This window comes from Urocitellus parryii, chromosome 7, assembly GCF_045843805.1.
Source record: "Urocitellus parryii isolate mUroPar1 chromosome 7, mUroPar1.hap1, whole genome shotgun sequence".
NCBI lineage: Eukaryota > Metazoa > Chordata > Mammalia > Rodentia > Sciuridae > Urocitellus > Urocitellus parryii.
The window spans coordinates 149,167,545-149,185,743 of NC_135537.1; the positions used below are offsets into that span (position 1 = coordinate 149,167,545).

The 18,199-nt window shown below is 33.8% G+C and overlaps 1 protein-coding gene across 4 annotated transcripts in view; it reads left to right on the plus strand.

Moving 5' to 3' along the window:
• The window catches only part of Bcas3 (BCAS3 microtubule associated cell migration factor), a 575,232-nt gene that overhangs the window by 46,129 nt on the left and 510,904 nt on the right, over window positions 1–18,199 (plus strand). The gene's annotated exons all lie outside the window — the stretch shown is intronic.

Here is an 18,199-nt window from a genome sequence, read left to right on the forward strand (position 1 = left end):
AGACCTAATCAGATTAATCATGTTTGGATACTTTAAAATCTTTTTAAAAAAGAGGATATTAAAATATTTTAATTCTATTATATTTTAAAAGATTACTCTGAAGTGCAAAATCCCCTAAGACTTCTTATAGCAGTTAATTCTCTAAATTGGTGAGAATGACATTTACTAAAACTTGGGACAATGTGATTGTGCATAAGTATTTTTAGGGATTAATTTAGTGATTAAATCGGCTTACATGAAATGGGAAGAGTAGAGGTAACAAAGCAACAATATCCTGCTGTCATGTGGCGATTTTGTACCTTTCTTTAACTGTATGACATTTATAAATTTCAGGTGCATAGTGCATTCTCTGTCTCTCCCATTCTCCTTCTCTCTCTCACCTTCACATGCACGTTCTTTCTCTGCCCTTTCCTCCACTCCCCACAGGTGTGCTCCATTGCTTGTGCTCCCCCACCCTCTGTTTTCTTTTGCATTTGTATTTGGAAATATTTTGACAAAGAAGATTCCAGACCAACCTTTCCTATAACGTTTTTGGAAGAAACCAGCTTTATCTTTGGATGATCAACATCAACAAGAACTTTAATATGAAAGAACTCTGCTCTTTCTTTTGTATGGTATTCACAGAAGCAGAATTTCACTCTTTATTTATAAAATTATTTTATTTATGCCAATTTCAACTTTTCTCATCTTTTACTTGTGGCAGAAATATTTTTATGAAAGTATCAAAGTAATAAAAATTATAAAAATATTACTTTTACAACTATTTAAAGGTATCTTTTATTTACTTTGCTATTTAATGGAAGATTTCTTCCACTATAATATATTTCTTTCAAATTATTGTTAAACTAAAGTATAATTTTACATGGTAAATTAAATATTATTTAATTTAAAATATAATTTTATATGGTAAATATTCTGTTTTATATATATATATATTATATATATGTATATATTTTAGCTTTAGACAGACACAATACACTTATCTATTTTTATGTGGTGCTGGGGATCAAACCCAGTGCCTCAATACATGCTAGGCAAGTGCTTTACCACTCAGCTACAACCCCAGACTTCTGTTACTACTTACAGCTTTTTTTTTGTATTTGGTAAAGGTTTTTGTTTGTTTTTCTTTTTGGAACCAGGATTGAACTCAGGGGTGCTTAACACTGAGCCATCCCCAGCCCTTTTTTATATTTTATTTAGATACTGAGTCTTGCTGAGTTGCTTAGGGCCTCACTAAGATGCTCAAGCTGGCTTTGAACTCTCAATCCTCCTGCTTTGGCCTTGGCCACCTGAGTTTCTGGAATAATAGGTGTGTGCCACTGTGCCCAGCGGTATTTGGTAAAGTTTTTAGATTAATTGTAAAACATGCAACTGATCCTCTAAAATTTGTAATAGACAATAGCAATTCTCCACTACTTAAAAAAAAAAAAAGTATTGTGCTTTATTCCTTTATTTTGATGGAATAAATCTTTTAGTAACTTTGTAAATAAAGTATGTGTGGGAGATCTTGTATGTCTGAAAATATCTTTATTTTTCCTTAGCTCTTGATTGATAATTTGGCTGGGTAATAGCTGCTTGTTTATAATCATGTTACTTCCAATTTTGAAGGCATTCTTTTAGAGTTATGTGTAAGAGTCCAAAGCCACTTTGGCATTTTTTTTTCCTAGCTCGTTATTCTTTCTGAGAGCTCATAGAGTGTTGGCTTTGTTCTCCATGTTCTGAAGTTTTGCAGTGTTGTATCTTGATTCATACCTTGTTCTGGATTCCTTCAATGTGGAAATGCAAAACCTTTAGTTTTGGGAAAATGTTTTAAATCAGTGTTGTTCATTATTTCTTCCCCTAAGTGTTCTTTATTTTCTTTTTCTAAAATTCCTATTAATTATTATACCTCTTGTATTGGTTAACTAAAAGAAAAAAAAATCACTTCTTTACTAACACTTCTGTTGATTGATTCTTTTCTTTCTTTTTCTTTTTTGTTTTTTTTTTTTGGTGCTGAGAATTAAACCCAGCTTTACCACTGAACTAATCCTAAGCTCTTTTACTTGTCTTGATAAATTGCTTAGAGCATTACTAAATTGCTGAGGTTGGCCTTGAATTTGAGATCTTCCTGCCTCAGCTTCCCAAATCACTGGGATTACAGGCGTGTTCCACCACTGTTTCTGCTGTCAGGTTTTTCTTATCCTCAACTTTTCATACCTCATACCTTCTTCATTCCCTTCCCCTCTCCCTCTTCCGCTCCTTCTCTGCCTTTCCTCCGTTTGGCACAATTTACATATAAATATTGCCAACTAGAATCCAGAATGTATTACTCAACAGGACCAATTGAGATTTATCCCAGGAAAACAAGATTGGTTAATATTAGAAAATCAATGTAATTTGCTGTATTTGAATGAAGAGAACCCTTATATGATCATCTCAACAGAAGTAGGAAGAAAAACTTTTTGAAAAAATTGTATTGTCATTTTTTTTAAAAGAGAGAGTGAGAGAGGAGAGAGAGAGGAGAGAGAGAGAGAGAGAGAGAGAGAGAGAGAGGGGGAGAGAGAGAGAATTTTTAATATTTATTTTTTAGTTCTCGGCGGACACAACATCTTTGTTGGTATGTGGTGCTGAGGATCGAATCCAGGCTGCACGCATGCCAGGCGAGCGCGCTACCACTTGAGCCACATTCCCAGTCCCCTGTATTGTCATTTATTATAAAAAGTTTCAGTAAATCAGTAATATAAAGACACTACATGAGTATAACTAAAGGTTGTCTATTAAAATAATTTATAGGGCTGGGGTTGTGGCTCAGCGGTACAGTGCTCTCCTAGCACGTGTGAGGTCCTGGGTTTGATCCTCAGCACCACATATAAAATAAATAAAATAGAAGTATTGTGTTCAACTACAACTAAAAAACAAATACTTAAAAAAATCTACAGCCAACATCATACTCAATGATGCTATATTTTCTTGCAGAGTTTGGCATGGCTTCTGTTATGTTACCACATCTATTTACTTAGGTCCTAGTCATTAAAATAAGGTAAGAAAAATAAACAAAAGCATAAACATCAGAAAGACACAGAATTTTTTATTCATTGATAACATGATTGTGTATTTAGAAAATGCAAACAAGGGGCTGGGGCTATGGCTCAGCAGTAGAGCGCTTGCCTAGCATGTGCGAAGCCCTGGGTTCTATCCTCAGTACCACATATAAATGAATAAATAAAATAAAGGTATTGTGACAACTACAACTAAAAATATTAAAAAAAGAAAATGCAAACAAATCTATAAACTGGTAGAAATAATAAGTGAATTTAGCAGACTTCAGGAAAAAGGGCTTCTTCTTCTTCTTCTTCTTATTATTATTGAACTTACCCCTCATAGTCTCTCTTTGCACTTCTTTTATTCTTCCCTTCTCTTTGCTACTAATTGCCCCAAAAACATGTCTTTGGGAATTTCTTTCATTTTCTCAAACAGCCATCCTCTTGCTTTCAGGCCTTTAATTTTCTATTTCCTTTTTAAATTTAATTTTATTTTTTGGTGCTGGAGATTGAACCCAGGGGTGCTTTACTGCTGAACTACATCCCCAACTATTTTTATTATTTGTTTTGAGCAGGGTCTGGCTAAGTTGCCGAGGCTGATCTCAAATGTGGAATCCTCTTGCCTTAGCTCTGAGTTAGAGGTGTACGATGATGCCTGACCAATTTTCCCTTTTAGAATAATAAGGTCTCTCTAACTCCTCCTGCTTCTCATCCACTGTCAGTCATTTGTATTCCCATAGGACTTACTGTATTTATTTGCTCTGTTGTCTCTTGCTATTTGCATTTGTAGATTGTTTTTACCTGTTTGTGCTTCATGGGGTGTTTTATACGTTGTGTTAATAAGTATTTGTTAAATATTGTTGTGTGGTATAATCTTTTGAAATTTATGGCCTTGAAAGTGTTTGTGTTGTCAATCTCTACCCTAACTGAAAGTGAGAAACTGAAGGATTTGAATGTGGCATTATCTCATAGAAGAACCATCATTGTAATTAGTGAGCATTTACTCATATGAATATAGCTTGTGTTTTCCTGCCTCTTTGGCCACTATCAATGATTAGTCACTTTCTTAATGAATTTAGACCTGCTTTAGAATTTTTTTTAATATAACATTCCAGAAAGCCAGTTCATATTTTTGTATTAGGTAAAAATGATTACTAATCATCTTAAAAATCTGTCCTTTAAGGGGCTGCAGTTATAGCTTAGTGGAAGAGTGCTTACCTAGCCTGTATAAGGCATTGGGTTCGATCCTCAGCACCACATAAAAATAAATTAATAAAATAAAGGTATTGTGTCCACCTATAACTAAAAAAACCAAAAAATCCTCAAAACTGTCCTTTGAGAACTTGATTCCAAATAAAGTAAATTCTTAATCTTTACTCTGTGTAGCTAATTTTGTTTTTAGTATCTCACTTGTCTAATAAAATGTCTATATTTTAATATGTAAGGCAAAATTTTATATGTTATTGACTTTTTGCTTATAAAGATTATTTTGGAGGATTAGAATCAGAGGAAATGTTCACTTCCTTTAGCATGTTTTTAATTTCTTAAAACCCTGTAATTCCAACAACTAAAAATATTTGTTATAAAAATTCAAAGAATACTGAAATACAGAAAATAAACATTGTAATTCTATGGTAGCAAATCATTACCCCTTCCTTTCTTTTTATTTTTAAATTTTTTCTTCTAAGTTTTTACTTCCTCCTCCTTTTCCCTTTCTTCATTTCCTTTGTTTCCCCAGATAGCCAAGCCTAACTTAACAGCTTTAGGATACATATTAGTAGATTTTTCCCGTAATTATTCATACTTTTGTAACATTTGTTGCTATATCCCAGACCAGCTTCAGGTTTATTACACATATTCCCTGATATGAATGCATGTGTGATGAAGGTTTTTTATTACAATTTATATCCTGAACTGTTTTTTTTTTCAATTTTTTTAGCTGTAGATGGACACATACCTTTATTTTATTTATTCACTTCTGTGTGGTGTTGGGGATCGAACCCAGTGCCTCACATGTGCTAGGCCAAGTGCTCTACCACTGAGCTCTATATTATGAACATTTTTTTCCATTTTCAAAATTTTTCATCATTGCTAAAATTTATATAACATTCAATTGTGTGAACGTTTGCATTGTTTTCAGCTCTTTCCTTTTTACTGATTATATTGTCATGTGCTTCTATATCATATCTTTCCATCCCTCAGTATCTGCGGGTGATTGTTTCCATGATCTCTGTTATAACAAGATCCTTGGATGCTCAAGTCCTTAATATAAAATGGCCTAACTACTGTTTTTGTGTAACCTACACACATCCTTTAGCATACTTTAAATCACTTTAGATTACTTAGAATATATAATGCAAAGCAAATACTATGTGATTGTTACAATGTATTATTTAAGCAGTGACTAGAAGAAAAATTCTGTTCATTTTCAGTAGACACATTTTTTTCCCCCACATATATTTATCTATGATGGGTTGAAGACAATGATGTGAAACCTGTGAATACAGAGGCCTGACTTTACCAATGTTTAAAAAAAATACAAGTAGTACCTAGTGGTGTAGCTCTGGTAGAATACTTGTCCAGTATGTGTGAGGCCTGGTTTCGATCCCCAGCACTACAGCACACATATACACACAGACATAAATGCAAGGAATTATTTTTAAATATTTATTTTTTAGTTGTAGTTGGATACATACCTTTATTTTACTTATTTGTTTTTTTATGTGGTGCTGAGGATTGAACCCAGGGCCTCACCAGTGCTCTACTGCTGAGCCAGAATCCCAGCCCTGCAAGGATTTTTTTTTTTTTTAATAAGGATAACTCCCAGATAAGGAATAATAACATCAAGGGATGTGTACATTTATTTAAAATTTTGATATATGTTGTAAAATTGCCTTTGAGAATGCTTTTTTCCCTATTCTGTCCTATAGTGGCTATTATAAATCTTTTTTGTTTTTTGCCTATCTGGTGTAGAAAAATTCTATTCATTTGTAATTTTTTGATCATTGATTACTGGGGAGGATGGAAAAGTCTTTTTTTTTTTTGGTCTCTTATAGGTTTTGACGTTTATACTTGTTTGAATTCTGTGCTCTTATTGATTCGAACTCTGCTACCGTATTATTAGTAATATATTATTATGTACGTTCTGTACATATGATTGATATTTTGCCTTTTTTTGTTATCTATTGAATGCTGTCACATGTATGATGATTTTTGTTATTAATTTCATGATAGAAAATCTCTTCATGGGTAGGGGTTGTAGCTCAGTGGAAAAGCACTTGCCTAGCCTGTGTGAGTCCCTGGGTTTGATTCTCAGTAGTGCACAACCCTCCCTCCCAATCATCATGTTTCACCATGCCTTGTGTGTGTGTGTGTGTGTGTGTGTGTGTGTGTGTGTGTGTGTGTGTATGTGTATGTGTATGCATGTAGGTATGTGTGCGCGTGTGTGTGTGTGCGCGGTAGTGGGTGTCCAGCCCAGGATCTTGCACATGCTAGGCATGCCAAACCTGTCTAATTATTTTTCTTCTTTTTTGTGGTACAAGGGATTGAACCCAGGTGCTCACCTGTGCTAGGCAAGTGCTTTTTTCCTGAAGTACATGCCCGGTCCTTTTAAAAAATTTTATCTTTCAGACAGGGTCTTTCTAATTTGATCAGGGTGTCCTCCAAGTTGACATGCTCTTGCCTCAGCCTCTTGAGCAGCTACAATTTCAAGTGTGTGCCACTGTTCTTGGCCAACTGTGCCTAATAGGTTTTCTCTTGTGGTAAGGGCAATTGAACTCAGGCACACTCTACCACTGAGCTCCATCCCTAGTCTTTTTTTTAAATTCTGAGACAAAGTCTTGCTAAGTTTTGCTGAGAACTTACCTAAATTAAAGAAACTGGCCTTGAACTTGTGATCCATCTGCTTCAGCCTCCCAAGTAGCTGGGATTACAGGTGTGGGACACTGTATCTGGCAACTATTTCTAATTTTAATTCATGACTCTCCTTCAAAGTTTAACTTTTAAAAAACTTGTCCTCTTTTTCTGTTACATTTTTGTTTTTGTTCACAATCAGGAAGTAGTTCTTTCATTCCCAGCTTTTGAGTTTTCATAGATTTTGGAGAAATTGTTCTTGTCTTGGACTTTCCCCTCCTATAATGTTATCTTTCTGAAATAATAGGAACTGTTATTTACTATTATTTGCATTCTTTGCAGTGTCTTGCATAATGTGTGGACAGATGAGTAATACTCAAAATGAATTTATTTAATTTTTTATAGAAGAGAATGTAGAACTCTGCTTTTTAAAAAATATTTATTTTTTTTTAGTTTTAGGTAGACACAATATCTTTATCTTATTTTTATGTGGTGCTGAGAATCGAACCCAGTGTCTCACTCATGCCAGGCGAGCGCTCTACCACTTGAGCCACATCCCCAGCCCCTGCTTTTTTTTTTTTTACTTGGGATTGAACCCAGGGGTGTTTAACCACTGAGCCATATCCCAAACCCTTTTTATTTTTTATTTTGAGACAGGGAATTGCTAAATTGCTGAGGCTGGCTTTGAACTTGTGATCCTCCTGCTTCAGCCTCTGGAACTGCTGGCATTATAGGAGTGTACTATTGTGCTCAGTATAGAACTCTGCTTTTTTTTTTTCCTAGTTATAGATGGACAGTATGCCTTTATTTTATTTGTTTATTTATTTATTTTTTTACACAGTGCTAAGGATGAAACCCAGTGCCCTTCACACATGGCTAGGCAACTGCTCTGCCACTGAGCTACAGCCCCAGCCCGAACTCTGCTTTTTTAAAAAAGATTTTTATAGGAAGAAAAAGCACTTATCAATGACTGAAGAGATAATGCTTTCATTTACACTAACAACTGTTAGGAATCATATTAATCTTGAGTACATGCTGTTTCTGTACTGCTAATGGAGAAAGACAATCATTTTGGCCTGGGATTATTTCATAGGAATGCAATTTCAACCTTATTCTTTTTTTTCCCCATTTATTATTTTCAAACTCACTTTTTCTTTTTTTGTGGTACTAAAAAAAGATGTGTTGTGCCTGGTAGGCAATTGCTCTATCACTGAGTTACATCCCCAGCCCTTTTTAAAAATATTTTTTTAGTTGTTGATGGACCTTTATTCTGTTTATTTATGTGGTGCTGAGAATAGAACCCAGTGCCTCACACATGCTCATCAAGCACTCTACCACTGAGCCACAATCCTTTTAAAAAGATTTTGTTTCCAGACTGGATTTCACTAAGTTAGCCTGGCCTTGAACTTGTGATCTTCCTTCCTCAGGCTCCCAAGTAGCTAGGATCACAAGTTGCTAAATTGCTGAAAATTTACTTAAGTTACAGAAACTGTCCTTGAACTTGTGATCCATCTGCCCTAGCCTCCCAAGTAGCTGGGATTACAGGTGTGGGCCACCACACTGGGCAATATTTTACTCAATTTTAACAGATACATAAAAGTTGTACATATTAGTCATATTAGTGGGGTACCATGTAATATTTTCATTGATCAACCTTACTCATTATCCTTAGAAATTCATTGTTTTGAACATGTGAATGTTGGGAATATTCCAGTGTTTTAGGACAAATTCTTAAAGTCCAGTGCCTTTAATTCAGAGGACAGAGGACTTTTTGAAGATAAAGTTTACTGAAATATGTATGGGCCAAATTTCTGGCACTCATCTCAAAACACTTGGCAGAAACTTATTTTTGTAAATTTTCAAATATAGTACACTTTCTGTGTTGAGTATACAGTATTTTTCCTATGGTGCAAGTATCTATTTCACTCTTTGTAGACAACTTAAATGTGGTTTTTATCATGTTCAAAGAAGAACTATTTGATTTGTTCAGCTGTATGAAGTTGGAATTTATGACTAAGTTTTCCAGAAGTGTTTGCTGTAATTTTTTTTTTTTGATGTAGCATTTTAATGACTGGCTAAACAAGTGAACCCACTAAAACACATGTGTACGCCTGCCTGGGTTCACGCATGTGCGCGTGCGCGCGCGCACACACACACACACACACACACACAGTCTGTTCAGCTAAATACTAGCAAACCTCTAAAAGTAGGCCAACTGACATTTGCTTATAGTCATCACCAGTGTATTGCAAAGAAAAGGAAACAGGCTTATTGACATTTTAAATGGCTAACCTATGAGATTTAGGGCTTCCCTAATGTTTTCTGCTCCAATTACTTCTCTGTTTACATTGTGTATTGTGTATTTCCTGCATAACACCTAGTGTTTATTATTAAGGCTTTGCATCTTATGATTATTTTATAATATTTTTCTAAGCCTGTGGGTGAGGTAAATTGTACATTGGGAATATAGCTTATGTTTATGTTGAATTTTGTTAATGTTTTTGGTTAGAGTACAGGGGTTTTAGGGGGGAATGTCTACTTTAGAGGTGCTGCTTTTTAAATTGCTTTCTTAGTGTTTGGTAACGTCATGATAGTGGCATTGACATATTGATGTAAGAGTATTCTCAGCTATATGAACCCTATAATTGGGGCCTTTTCCTATGAGGCCTATATATAAAGAAAGCATGCAGAACAGGAAAAAGAGGAAGTAAATTTATAAATTAAGTGAATTAAAATGTGTGATTATATTTTTCTGATGACATTCCTAGGTCAATTATATATTGTCATCATATTCCACTGTTCTGCAAAGTAAGTATCTAATATACAAGTGAGGAAGCTTGAAGCTCTAAGTGACGGGCATAGTAAAACAGTTGATAAATGGTGGAGCTAAAATTTGAACTTTAAATCTCACCTCACCTTTGCCTTATCGTCTCTCAGTATATGATTTTTCCATTACTACAGGGAAACACTTTTACCAAATCCACCTATTGCAAGGATGCATTTATTATTGAGGAAATCACACGCTAGTATATTTATTGAAATATGTAAAGAAGTAGCTTTGTTTTTCTCTTTCTTTTTAGAAATTTGAAGGTCTTAAATAGCTTCAATTACTGTGTATCTGTCATTATATTTGAAGACCTTAATTGCTTATTCTAAGGATCAAGAGTAATAAAAATAATTAATATGGTAACCAATTTATAGAAATGCTATCATACTACATTAAAAATATAAGCTGTTGAGATAAAGAATATCACAAAAAGATAGTCCACCCAAATGTTGTTTGCTTTTAGTTGAATCAAACCTTAAAAAAAGTGTTGATTCTCTTTTATGTGACTTGGAGTTCAGTAATAGAAGTATGCTGGATATCTTAAATCAGATTTAGTTAAAAAAAGGTGTAACATGAAGCAATGAAATTACATGTGAGCTTAAAGATTCTGACCCAAATAAACAGATTTGTAATGAAGATGCTGATTATTATCACTGCAGCTTCAATGCCTTTTTACTGTAGAACTGCAGAGAAGAATGTGCGTTGTCTTTGTGACTGACCAAGTTTGTGGTCTCAGAAATCTGTGTTCATTTATCATAACACATTGCTAAATGTGAAAGTAAAAGTTCAAATTAAGTAAAACTTAATTTAAAATGAATGTTACAATCAGCTTTATTGAGAAATAATTTACAAACAACAAAATTCATCAGTTTTAAGCATGTTCATGGATGAGTTGACAGATGGATACATTTGTGTAACAATTATTACAATCAAAACACAAATCCTTTCTGTTGCTGCAAGGAAGTCCACCTGTCAACCTCATACCCACTAGGATGATTATAATACACAAGAGAGATAAAAACAAGTGTTGGGTAGGATAATTGTTCACAATTAGAACCTTGATGCATAGACCTCAGGAGTGTAAGAATAGTGTAGTTACTCTGAAAACCAACTTGGCAATTCCTTAAAATGTTAAGCACAGAGTGACCATATAAACTCATCATTTGCATTAGGTATGTGACTAAGAAAATGAAAATGTATGTCCATGGAAAAAACTTGTACATGAATTTTTATAGCAACATTACATATAAGAGTAAAAAAAATGTGACTAACCAAAATGTTTATCAACTTATAAAATGCAATATATTCATACAATATTTATATGACTATAAAAAGTAATAAAGTTCAAGTACATGCTGTGCTGTGATGACACTTTAAAACATTACATTAAGTACAAGAAGCCAGATATAAAATGCCACATGTTGTTTATTCCATTTATATGAAATTTCCCAAGTAGGCAACTCTACATAGAGTCAGAAAAGAATTTAATGATTGCCTAGGTTGTGGGGCCAGTGTGGTGTGGGGAATGACTACTAATGTGTATAGTGTTTATTTCTGGGTGATGGAAATGCTCAGAAATTAGTTGTGTTATGGTTTTTCAACTTGGTGAGCATACTAGGACTATTAAATTGCAAACTTAAATTGATGAAGTATGTGGTCTATACATTATATGGCAGTTAAGTTGTTTAAAATAAAAGACTTCTTATACTCTCACCTCCCTACATCTTTTGCATCATATTATATCACTCTTGCTTATTTCTAGAATTAAAAAAAAAAGTAGAGGGCTGGGTATGTGGCTCAAGCGGTAGTGCACTCGCCTGGCATGTGTGCGGCCCGGGTTCGATCCTCAGCACCACATACAAACAAAGATGTTGTGTCCGCCGAAAACTAAAATATAAATATTAAAAAAAAAAAAAGTAGAATACATTCCATTTTTTTGAGCCTGGCTATTTTTAAACTTCATACCTCGCTTTTTTTTTTTTTTTTAAAGTACTGGGGATTGAACCAAGGAGTGTTTTATTGTGGAACTACCTCATCAGCCTTTTATATTTTTTATTTTGAGACAGGGTCTTGCTAAGTTGCTGAGACTGGCCTCTAACATGTGATCCTCCTGTTTCAGACTCCCAAGTGGTAGGATTATAGGTGTGCACCATTACACTTAGCCATATCCTACTGTTGAGTGTCATTTGGGTTGTGTGTATCAGTTTTTAATTGTTTTTTAAGTTTCTGAGTCATCTTCTATTGTTTGGGTACACTATAATTCTTATCCACAAGAGTGGATATTTGAGTTGTTTCCAGTTTTGCCCTTATATATAAGTGGCTCTGAATAATTGCATGTATAATAAATATAATGAGTGTATTTGTGAGGGCTGGGGTTGTGGCTCAGTGGTAGAACACTTGCCTAGTAAGTGTGAGGCACTGGGTTTGCTCCTTAACACCACATAAAAATAAATAAATAAAATAAAGGTATTGTGTTCATATACAACTAAAAAATATTAAAAAAAAGTATATTTGATTCTCTGGAGTCAGTATTGAGGAGGGGGGTTGTTGGGCCACATAACTGTATGTTTAACTTTGTAAGATATTGCCAAAATATATTCCAAAGTGGCTATGATATTTTGTATTTCCATAAGCAGTGTTTCAGTCTCTAAAATGACTAATGATATTGAACATCTTTTCATGTACTTATTTGCCCTTTTTATGTTTTTGTAGCTGAGTATTTTGAAATGTTTTGCTTATTTTTAAAATTTAATTTTAAATTAGAGCATTATAGGTCTACACAGTAGTTGGATTCATTTTGACAAAATCATACATTCATGGAATTTGATTTCAATTAGCATTCCCCCTTTTCACTCCCATCCTCCTTCCCCTATTTCTCCTTTCTCTACTGATCTTCTTTTCACTCATTTTAAAATTTTTGATTGGTGCTTTTTACATATATCTAAAGGGGAAATTATCTGTGATATATTCATTCATGCATATAACGTGATTTTGTTAAATTAGTTCTGTATTTCCTCCCTTTTCCTGTCTATCCTCTTTTTCATTCTCAATCTCCTCCCTACCTCTCCCTGCCCTACTGGTCTTCCCTTTCTCTTTGTGATATCCACCTCCTCCATCTTTTTTCCTTTATTTTGCTGTGGTTTCCACATATGAGAGAAACACATTCACCCCTTGATTTTCTGAGTCTGGCTTGCTTCACTTTCCATGTTTTCCATTTCCATCTATTTACTGGCCAATGCCATAATTTCATTCTTTACATGTATGGCTGAGTAAAACTTCACCACATCCTTGTTATCAGTTATTATTATTTTGTGTTCTTGATAATTGCCTTTCTGACTGGAGTGAGATGAAATATTAGTGTTGTTTTGATTTGCATTCCCTGATTGCTAGAGATGTAAGTCATTTTTTCATATATTTGTTGGCTTTTTATGTTTCTCCTTTAAGAAATACTTATTTAGTTCTTTTGCCAATTTATTGATTTTTTTTTTGCTATTAAGTTTTTTGAGATATATGTTTTTGTTACAGACACACAATATTAATCCCTTGTTGGAGGAGTGAGCTGGCAAAGATTTTCTCCCATTCTGCAGGCTTCCTCTTCATACTTTTAATCATTTCCTTTGCTGTGCAGAAGCTTTTTAATTTGATGGCATCCTACTTACTAATTCTTGATTTTATTTCTTGAGCTTTAGGGGTCTTGTTAAGGAAGTTGGTGTCTATATCTATAAGATAAAGTGTTGACCTTCTCTTTTCTTCTAGCATTTGCAAGGTTTCTGGTCTAATTCTTTTTTTTTTTTTTAATAGTTATGTCTTTTAAAAAAAAATTTAGGAGCTGGGGCTGTGGCTCAGCAGTAGCATATTTGCCTGGCATGTGTGAGGCACTGGGTTTGATTCTCAACACCACATATAAATAAATAAACAAATAAATAAATAAATAAAGGCCTATCAACAACTTAAAAATTTTTTTTTAGTTGTAAATGAAAACAATACTTTTATTTTATTCATTTATTTTTATCTGGTGCTGAGGATCAAACCTAGTGCCTCACATGTGCTAGGCAAGTGCTCTACCACTGAGCTACAACTCCAGCCCCATGGTCTAATTTTTTAAAAAAAATTTTTTTAAGTTGTTGATGGACCTTTATTTTTTATTTTTTGTATGTGGTGCTGAGAATCAAATGCAGTGCTTCACACATGCTAGGCAAGCGCTCTACCACTGAGCCACATTGCCAGCCCCTAATTCTTAAATTTTTGATCCATTTTGATTTGACTTTTTGTAGGGTGAAGTACATGGATCTAATTTCATTCTACTACATATGGATATCTAGTTTTCTTTTCTCCAACATGTATTTTTGGCATATTTTTCAAGTATCAGATGATTGTATGTATGTGTGTTTATCTTTTTCTTCTATTTCATTGGTCTTTATGTCTATTTTGATGCCAATATCATGCTGTTTTTCTTACCTAGCTCTGTAATGTAATTTGAAATTCTTCCTGCATCATTCTTGTTGCTCAGAATTTCTTTGGCTATTCTGGGTCTTTTTCAAGGACTGTTTTTTCCAGATCTATGAAGAATGTCATTGGTATTTTGATGGGAATTGCATTGAATCTGTATCTTTCTTTTGTAATAGGGCCATTTAGCCAATATTAATTCTGCCTATCCAAAAAAAAAAAAAAATGGGGATGGGGCCTTTCCATTTGTATATATTCTAAATATAAGTCCTTTTCTACATAAATGTAAAATATGTTTAAATATTTGCCTTCTCCTACTTTTCATACTTTTTATTCTTTATAACACTGGGGATTGAACCCAAGGGTACTCCCCTACTAAGCTATATCCTTAGCCCTTTTTATTTTGAAATAGGATCACACTAAGGTGTGGAGGGTAACCTTGAACTTGTGATCCTCCTGCCTCAGATTCCCTACTCACTGGGGTAACAGGCATGTTATGTTGCACAGTACCTGGCTGCCTTAACAAACTTTTGAGAAGGAAAAGTTTTCAATCTTGTTAAAGTCCTATTTCTTGACTTTTTTCTAGTTTGCTTTTTACTTTCATTCAGCCCAACATATTTTTCTAGGTTTGCATGTGATTTTTGTCTTTGACCCATTTGTCATTTAGAAGGATATTAGTTTTATTTTCAAGTTTTGGGATATTTTCCTGATTCTTTGTGTTATTAAATTATAAATAATTAATTATTTAGTATTTTTATTGTCTCTACAGTTTGACCTTTTCCATAATTTCATATAGTTGGAACTGCACAGTATGTAGCCTTTTCAGGTTGACTTCTTTCACTAATATGCACTTAACTTTCTTGCATGTCTTTCATTGCTTAATAGTTCATTTCCCTTTAGTGATAAGTAATATTCCATTGTTGTATGTTCCAGTTCATCCATTTATCTGCAGGAGGACATTTTGGTTGCATCTAAGTTTTGGCAGTTATGCACAAATCTGCTATAAACATGCATGTGTGTGGACATAAATCTTCAACTCTTTTGTGTAAATACCAAGGAGATTGATATACAGCATTATATAATGAGAAAATGCTTATTTATTTATTAAAAAAAACTGAGCTACATTGCCAGTCCTTTTAATTTTGAGACAGGATCTTGCTAAGTTGCTGAAATTGGCCTTGAACTTTGAATTCTCTGACTCAGTTTCCCAGGTTTCTGGGTTACAGGTATATACCATTATGCTCAGCCTAAATTAGTATGCTTAGTTTTGTAATGAACTGCCAAACTATCTTCTACAGTAACTGTACTGTTTTGCATTTCTACCAGCATGAATCAAAGTTTCATTGGTTTGTACCTTCATTGGATTTTGGCGGAGTCATTCTTCTGGAATTTGGCCATTTTAATATCTGTACAATGATATCTCATTGTTTTTATTCCATAATGACATGATGGATCTTTTGAGCATCTTTTCATGTGCTTATTATGTATATATGTTCTTTAGTGAGGTGACTATTCAGGTCTTTTCCCCATATTAAATTCAATTTTGGGGCTGAGGTTGTAGCTTAGTGATAGAGCACTTGCCTAGTATATGTGAGGTACTTGGTTTGATCCTCAGAACCACATAAAAATAAATAAATAAACAAATAAATAAATAAGATAAATTTATGGTGTCCATCTACAACTAAAAATATTTTTTTTTGTTATTTTACTGTTAGAAAGAATTCTTTGTCAGGTTGGGAGTATAACTTGATCTCTAGCACTGCTTTGTCCCCACCCAAAGTTATTTGTTAATTTTGAACAGTAGTCTTTATCAGATATGTGTTCTTCAAATATTATCTCCTAGGGTGTGGCTTGTCTTATACTTTTTATAGTGTTTTATGCAGAGCATATTCAAAATTAATTTTTTTGGACACAGTACCTTTATTTTGTTTATTTTTATGTGATGCTGGGATCGAACACAGTGCCTCACATATGCTTGGCAAGCGCTGTACCACTGAGCCACAACCCAGACCCTCAAATTTTTTTCTTTCCCTCATCTACATGTAATTTAGCACATTCAGTGTTTTACAAAACTTACTGATGTTGTGTTCATGTTTTAGTCTTTTTTCCCCTTCTGTGCTTCCACTAGTTTCTGTTGTTGCTACTCCTTCATGTTGTCTAATCTTTTCTTCTGGAGTATTTAATGTTATTAAACTATCTGGTGTATTTTTTATCTTAGTATACTTTTTAGTGTGGGTTTGTGTGTGTAGGGAAAGAAAGCATCTTCCTCTGAGTCTTTAAGTTTTCAACATTTACCATTACCTTTTTGAATAAATGAACTATATGTATTGTAGCAATGTTAATGTTGTTACTTGACTGATACCATTAATTGATTTTTATTCTTGTTATGAGTTGTTTTCTTGCTTCTTTGTATACTTTCAATGTTTTGTTTGAATGTGACACATTGCATATTTTTTGTTGCTCTAATGCTGTTATTTTGAATTCCTTTAAATAGTTTTTGGCTTTGTCCTAGGACAAAGTGAAATTACTTGGTAATAATTTGTTTCTTTTATCACTTTCTTTTACTCTTTTTTAGATAAGCCTTGAATAATTGTTAATCTAGAATAGGCATCTGCTGATATTTTCTTATAGGGCCAGATAGTAAGTATTTTAGTCTTTAGTCCTATGTAGTACCAGTCACAACTATTCTACTAGTCATCTCTGCCATCATTGGGAAAAGTGGTCATTGTCAATATATAAACAAATGGAGGGGCTGGGGTTGTGGCTCAGTGGTAGAGCACTTGCCTAGCATGTGTGAGGCACTGGGTTCGATTTTCAGCACCACATGAAAAAAAAATAAAAGGCCACCAACAACTAATAAAATATTAAAAACAAATAAACAAACAAATGGATAGTAGGGCTAGCATCAGTTGTTTTCCTTGTCATTGTTTTGTGCTGTTTGAAAACTACTTTTTCATCATACATTTTATCTGTTGTGTAAATTTTTATGGCAAGAAAGTAAATCTATTCTGTGTTACACTATTATGGCTAATGCTGAAGTTCATTGTTCTCTTTAATTTCATATTTTGGATAAGTTTCCTTGAGACTGCTTAGAATAACACTTGGCAAATAGAAAGACTCTGTATGACTTTTTGTAAATAAGTAAAAGAAGTATGTTTGAAATTGAATTTTATCTGTAGTAACATTTTAAAAAGTTATTGTGTCTTGGAGGAGTTAAGTCTCAGACTTTGTGAAGGATTCAAGTAGTATAGAAAAATATGGGGTGGCTGGGGATGTGGCTCAAGAGGTATCGCGCTTGCCTGGCGTGCCTGCGGCCCGGGTTCAATCCTCAGCACCACATACAAACAAAGATGTTGTGTCCGCCGAAAACTAAAAAAAATAAATATTAAAAAAAAAGAAAAATATGGGAAGATATCAGCATTAATTGTGTTTCTCTCTAGTGCTAGATGTAATAGCAAAAATACCAAGGGATTTCGTATTTCTTTTGATCTTATGAATAGGCAAAGCAGTCTTAAACTTTTTCTTCTCTCTATCGTCAAGGGTTTCTGTGATTCTTGACTATCTGAGAATGATATCATTTTCTTTTGTTCCTCTCAATGCTTTTAGTTTCATAAACTATTTTATTTATTATCCATCTTCTTGGCACCTGCTGTTTTACCTAGTTTTCATTATATTTGTTCTTCTTTTTGTGAGTGTGCTTTGCAGTTTTTATGTACATAAGGTTCACTTCTGGATTATATTGGAATTTTCATTATTTTCATTTGAGCAACAGGGAAATAAATTAATTTTAGGCCAGGTGAATTTATATAGTTTCCTGGTTAACAGTTACAACCAGAAACATGACATAATAACCTTCTAATTTTTCAAAAAAGGAAAATAAAAACTGTATGGGGGGTAAAAGCAGTGTTAACCAAAAGATTTAGGATAGTTACTCCCTGATGTAATAGGTGAAAGGGTTTAGGATATACATCTGTATAAATAAATGGAAGTTATTGGCAGTGTTCTACTTCTCATGGGTGATGGGTTCATAGGCATTCATTAAATTATTACACTA